Source organism: Ornithorhynchus anatinus, chromosome X1, assembly GCF_004115215.2.
Source record: "Ornithorhynchus anatinus isolate Pmale09 chromosome X1, mOrnAna1.pri.v4, whole genome shotgun sequence".
NCBI lineage: Eukaryota > Metazoa > Chordata > Mammalia > Monotremata > Ornithorhynchidae > Ornithorhynchus > Ornithorhynchus anatinus.
In genome coordinates, this window is record NC_041749.1 from 94883627 (window position 1) to 94890504 (window position 6878).

The window sequence follows — 6878 nt, forward strand, 5'->3', positions numbered from 1 at the left end:
AAAGGGCATGAGAGGACGGACAACAGATACACAAGGAGAGATGAAATAAAACACTAAGACAGCATGAGGACAAAAACAAAGATGAGTAGGGTGCCGTGGTAGGAGGAGCAAGATTTCAGGCTCCTCGCAGCTCAGAGCCCGTGGTCGCAGTGATGCTCCAGCAGCAGCCACCCCAGTCTTCCCAAAGTTCTGTCAAGGTGGTCCTAGGCCATGGCTGCTTCTCTCTGTCCCTCTGGAGGTGATGCAGGACAGGTCAGGATGGAGGCTCCTCAGTGACATGGAGGAGAGCCGGTATGGGATCCTGGGAGGCAGTGTGATGGATCAGTAGAGGGAGGAGGCTAAGTGTTCTGGATTTCCTGATGGGAAGGTCATGGTGTAGTCTCACAGATGCCTGATGGAAAAAGCGAGAGACCAAGGAGCCAGCTGCAGCTGGCAAAGCAGAGAGCATGCCAGGAGCAGAACCCTGGTAACTGAAAGAATTCAAACATAATTTTCATTGAAAAAATTAAACATTTGTTTTCTTTACAGTCTTCTCCTAACTACTGAGATGATGTGTGAATAAATGTTTGCATTTCTTCATCACCTAAACAATAATGTTGCCCTACTTTTCCTTTGTTTATTAGGGATGAGGGGGAACACATTCTTCATCATCATCATCGACATTCCTCATCATTTCCCATTTTACAAGACTGAGAGTGCAACAAAAAGTGGTAGCTTATTTTGTCTTTTGCTAGAAAATGTGGACATTGGGTAAATGGAGTTACAGTGTTCCTAAAATCTGCTGAAGTATTATTCAAGGAATCCTACAGAGAATCATTTTGCTGGGTGGAGTTCTGGCAAAATTGAGAAGCAGTATGACCCAGTGGATAGAACATAGAGTGGATAGAGTGGAGAGGGCCTGGGAGTGAGAAGGACTTGGGTTCTAATACCTGCTGTGCTGCTTGTCTGCTGTGTGACCATGGGTAAATCACTTCACTTTTCTGTGCCTCAGTTTCCTCATCTGTAAAATGGGGATTAAGAGTGTGACCTCCATGTGGGACAGGAACTGTGTCCAATCTGATTGACTTGTATCTACCCCAGTGCTTAGAACAGTGCCAGGCACATAGTAAACACTTATCAAGTACCATAATTATTATTATTATCTACCCCAGTGCTCAGCACAGTGCCTTGCACATAGTAAGTCCTTAACAAATACCATAAAAAATTAACAGAGGATAAGAATGAGAGTCAAATTAAGCCTAGAAATTAGTACCAATGGTTTTCAAAGCAACAGCCCTACAGCACCTAGACTCCAATCCACTAGCAGGCCTCAGCTCCCTCCACCTGCCTGGCTGCTCCTCATCTGACCAGGACACTCTAAGACTTTGAAGGAGCACACTCTACCCCCACTGTAGACACACCTGTGGGGCCAATAGCCCCATTTAGAAAGCTGGGAAGGCTGTGGCTCCTCAGGGTGGCATGAACCTCAGCATTAATCCCTCCTTTCGGATCCACCAGATCCCAGTGGTTGTCACTCCTCTTCCAAAATCTGCGTTTCCACCTGTCCTCATTTCCCACTGAAATACTGCCCTTCTGACTTGCCCTCTCCCTCGCTTATCTGCTCCAACTCTACCACCTAGTAGCAGAACTGGTGTACTGCGCCCTCCCCTGTCCTCCCTGCTCCAACCCTCTCTTGACCACATCTGGTTTTTCTTTTTATTCATTCATTCAACCGTATCTATTGACCGCCTACTGTGTGCACAGCACTGCACTAAGTGCTTGGAAAATACAATTCGGCAACAGATAGAGACAATCCCTACCCAACAATGGGCTCACAGTCTTTTCAAACCATCCACTCCCAACAATTGCTCCCGACACCTCATCCATCCAGCCTATCGTACCTCCAGCCTTCCTTCCTCTAACCAATCTTCCACCCTAGAACCCCATCCAAATACACCCTTCAGTGCATGAGCAAATATGAAACTCGCCTTCATCCTCCCAACCTATTACTGTCTCATTCACTATTCGCCAGCACTGAAACCAAGACCACTACCAATGTCGCTGCTGTTCTCTTTTGAGAAAGTCTCCCCTTCTCCCTTTCCCCTCACTCATGGGGAAAGGGGAGAAAGCCAGCCTACTCCCCGCCCTCCCCAAGTGCTACTTTTGCAATATTTCACCCTCTTCATCCAGGACCAGATAACTCTGGGACTCGAGGGGCTTAAAATCAGGCCTTCTATTTTTGGGGACCTCCTCTCAACCTTAATAATAACAATAATAACAATAATAATAATAATAATAATGGTATTTGTTAAGCACTTACTATGTGCCAAGCACTGTTCTAAGCGCTGGGGTAGATACAGGGTAACCAGGTTGTCCCACATGGGGCTCACAGTCTTAATCCCCATTTTGCAGATGAGGTAACTGAGGCCCAGAGAAGTGAAGTGGTTTGCCCGTGGTCACACAGCAGAGAAGTGGCAGAGCTGGGATTAGAACCCATGGCTTCTGACTCCCAAGCCCGGGGTCTTGCCACTGAGCCACACTGCTTCTCAACCTTACCAACCTAACTGCTGCTTGGGGCATTATTGAAGGTTTTTTGGTTTGGGGTTTGTTTTTCTCTCTCCCCCTTGAAACGACTGCACCAAGACAGCTCCTGTGGCATGACTGGATTTTAAAGCGGACTCTGCCCTTTCAAATGAAGGCAATTGGCCAGCATGAGAGAGGTGGAGCTTGCTGCTCTCCAGGAGCTCCTTTACAAAAATCTCCTGCCTCAGCCTCAGTTACCCACGGGGGTAGCGAGGAGAGCAAGTAGGTGATAATCACTGCCCCTTCCCAAGTTCTTCATCCCAGTCATCCCCGGGAAGACCCTCGTAGATACCTTCTTTGGGAGAGGTCATTAAGCTGAGAGGGAATAGAAAGGGGAAATGTATGTTAGACATCACAGCAGCTCATGGGATGGTAGTCAGTCATTTTTACTGGGCATTTACCATGTGCAGAACAATGTAATAATAATAATAATGTTGGTATCTGTTAAGCATTTACTATGTGCCGAGCACTGTTCTAAGTGCTAGAGTAGATACAGGGTAATCAGGCTGTCCCATGTGAGGCTCAGTCTTAATCCCCATTTTACAGATGAAGTAACTGAGGCACCAAGAAGTGAAGTGACTTGCCCATAGTCACACAGCTGACAGGTGGAGGAGCCGGGATTAGAACCCATGACCTCTGACTCCTAAGCCCTTGCTCTTTCCACTGAGCCACACTGAGTGTATTAAGCGCTTGGAGGAGTACAGTATAACAATAAGCAGACACAATCCCTTCCCACAGGGAGTATACAGGAGGACTCCCCGACACCCCTTTTCTTCCACCCCTGGCAGCATTCGCTCTCAGAAGAACAAGCCTCGAGACAAAGCACCGGGGAGAGAGGTGAGAGGAGAAGCTCATCAGGAAAGGTGCCCCCCCACCCACATCTCTGCTTCCTTCTTTTCCCCCATCCTACCCCTGCTGGCTTGGCATAATAATAATAATAATGTTGGTATTTGTTAACCGCTTACTATGTGCCGAGCACTGTTCTAAGTGCTGGGGTAGATACAGGGTAATCAGTTTGTCTCACGTGGGGTTCATAGACTTAGTCCCCATTTTACAGATGAGAGAACTGAGGCCCAGAGAAGTAAAGTTACTTGCCCAAAGTCACTCGGCTGTCAGGTGGTGGAGCCAGGATTAGAACCCATGACCTCTGACTCCTAAGCCCAGGCTCTTTCCACCAAGCCTCGCTGCTTCTCCCTGGAAGGTGAGGACCACCAGTCACTGCAGTGGCTAGAACAGCAGTGATAGCCCGAGTAGCAACACAGCAGTACTGGAATTGTGAAATTCCATATTGGAAATATCCATAGCTGTAATTTTATTTATTTATATTGATGTCTGTTTACTTGGATTGATGTCTCCCCTCCACTAAACTGTGAGCTGGTTGTGGGCAGGGATTGTCTCTCTTTATTGCTGTATTGTACTTTCCCAAGCACTTAGGACAGTGGTCTGCATGCAGTAAGTGTTCAATAAATACGATTGAATTGATTGAATGGAATTTGATCAAAAAGAAATTGAATGAGAATTAGGAGGGGGAGGGCCTAGCCCTAGTGGGGAGACCTGGAGTGATGTTGTGATGGAGTGATGTTCACAACATCACTGGAAAGGAGAGAAGGGGGACAGGGAGGCAAGGGCTGAACACTGGCAAGGGTGGAGGAAGAGAACATGGGAGGGGTCAGGATTACTCCCCTGGTGAATTCATAAAAGCAGAAATTAATCTATCAATCGTATTTAATGAGCATTGCAGAGCAGTCAGTCCATAATATTCACTGAGCGCTTACTTTGTGCAGAGCACTATACTAAGATCTTGGGCGAATGCAATATAACAGACAAATTCCTGCATACAATGAGCATCTTGGGGGAGTAAATTAGAGAATGTAGATACAATCCCTGCCCTTGAGATGCTTTAAATCTAATGGGGAGACAGACATTAAAATAAATTATAGACAGGGAAGCAACAGAATATAAGGATATGTACTATAGAGTTAGGGCTGAGGTGAGTATCAAAGTGGCTAGTGGATGAGGATTTAAATTCAGAAGAGCTGGAGAATAAGGTGGGGAGATGAGAGGATAGTCAAAAAAGACTTCTTGGAGGAGATAGGATTTTTAGCAAGGTTTTGGAAATGGGGAGGGTGATTGTCAGAAGGAAAGCAGCTTGGCTTAGTGGACACGGGTTTGGGAGTCAGAGGACATGGGTTCTAATTCCAGCTCTGCCACCTGTCTACTGTGTGACCTTGGGCAAGGCACTTAACTTCTCTGTGCCTCAGTTACCTCATCTGTAAAATGGGGATTAAAAGTGTGAGCCCCATGTGAAACAACCTGATTACCCTGTATCCACCCCAGGGCTTAGAACAGTGCTTGGCACATAGTAAGCACTTAACAAATACCATCATTATTATATGAGGCTGGGGAGGGCATGAGCAAGGGGCTGATGGTGAGAAGGAGGAGATCGAGGCAGAGTGAGTAGGCTGGTGTTAATAGAATGAAGTCTGTGGGCTGGGTTGTAGTGAGTGGGAGAGGAGCTAGGATAGGATAGGTAGGAAGCAGAGAGCTGATTAGGTACATTAAAGCCAAAGGCAAGGAGTTCCTGTTTGACACTGGTGGGCAACTTCTGAAAGATTTTTGAGGCATGGGGAGATGTGCACAGAACAATTATTTAGAAAGGTGATCTGTATAGTAGAGTTAAGTATGGACTGAAGAGGGGAGAGACTGGAGGCAGGGAGGTCTGTGAGGAGGCTGATGTAGTAGTCAAGGTGGGACATAAGGGCTTGGACCAACGTGGAGATAGTTTGGATGGAGAGGAAGGGGTGAATTCTAGAGATTTTGTGAAGATAGAAGCAACAGGATATGGCGACCCAAGCGACAGACACTTGGAGAGAAAGTGAGTTATGCCAGTGATGTCCCGATGGGTTGATAAAGTCATCAGCAAGGGGAAGGGATTGTCCTGTGATGCTACACTGTCACCTTCTGTGACATCAGTCCACAGGTTATAGGAGTCAGGAAATTGGTGACTGGAGGGAAAAAGAGGAAAAGAAGAGAGGGAGGAGAACTGCCATTTAAAAATCTAGAAGCAAGGAAGGAGGAGGAGCATCCTTGCAATGGAAGACATATAGATATGGCATTTCTTCTCTGCAAATGCAGAAATAGGTGAGAGGATATCTCTCTCCAAGGAATTATGGATAGCAATGATCAGAATTCCTGGAGTGGGAGTTGGTCCTCCAAAGAGATTTGGGAGCGAAAATTTGTTTTTCTTAAAAGAGCCCGTCCCAACTCAAAGACAAAAATAAATGGACCTACCTCTCTTTGAAAAAATGGGGACCAGCATCCCTGTAGAGGAGGAGATAAAAGAAACATATCTGGAGATATGATGGACCCCCAAAGAGCCAGTGAAAAAGAAAGTGGTGACCCCCCCTGAAGAATTAAGACTACAGGAGAAAATTGGCACCATTTTCTTGTCATAGCAGAAATCTAGAAAGATAGACTGGAGCCCTGGAGAACTTAAAATATCAGCTGGGTATCCCTCTTCCCCAAATAGCATGGCAATACTTCAAGAGCTGAAGATACAGGACAAGGTACCTGTCTCCAAAGAGCCACCCATGAAAGAAATCCGAGACAGTGAGGCAATAGGAGGAAAATCAGAAAACGCTGCTACAGATTTAAGAATGTTAAAGAATGAGTGGAGAAACCTGAAAATCAAACTCGCTTGACATAGAAGACTGGAAATGTTCTTAATAAAAGGATTAAAATGAATCAATCAATCAGTAGTATTCATTCATTCAGTAGTATTTATCGAGCACTTCCTATGTGCAGAGCACTGTACTAAGCGCTTAGTATTTATTGAGCACTTACTATATGCAGAACACTGTATAAATGCTTGGGAGAGAACAATACAACAGAATTAGCAGGCACGTTCCCGGCCCACAAAGAGTTTATGAATACATTAAATTGGAGCTAGGGACTTTTTGTTAAACTAAACATGAGGGATCAATCAAGAAAAGATATTGAAGGGCACATCCTCCTTTAGCAGGAACATACCATCTAGGAAAGTGGTAGGAGGTTATAATCAGGGCTTTTCTGGCTATTCATTATTATTATAATAACAATAATGATATTCATTTATTTCATTCAATCGTATTTATTAAGCATTACTGTGAGCAGAGCACTGTACTGAGTGCTTGGAAGAGACCCATACAACAGAGTTGGTAGACATGTTCCCTGCTCACAACAAGTTTACAGTCTAGAGTCTGCTCACTATAGGCTAAACACTATACTAAATTCTGGAGTAGATTCCAGATAATCTGGCCAATCACAGTCCTTGTCCC

General features: G+C 45.4%; 1 long non-coding RNA gene across 1 annotated transcript; it reads left to right on the forward strand.

The window, feature by feature from the left end:
* Positions 1-627: 627 nt before the first annotated feature.
* On the forward strand, positions 628-6306 carry LOC120638027. The gene is made up of 3 exons (XR_005659479.1): positions 628-710; positions 3301-3399; positions 6092-6306. It is a non-coding gene; the product is annotated as an uncharacterized LOC120638027 (long non-coding RNA).
* Positions 6307-6878: the final 572 nt, after the last annotated feature.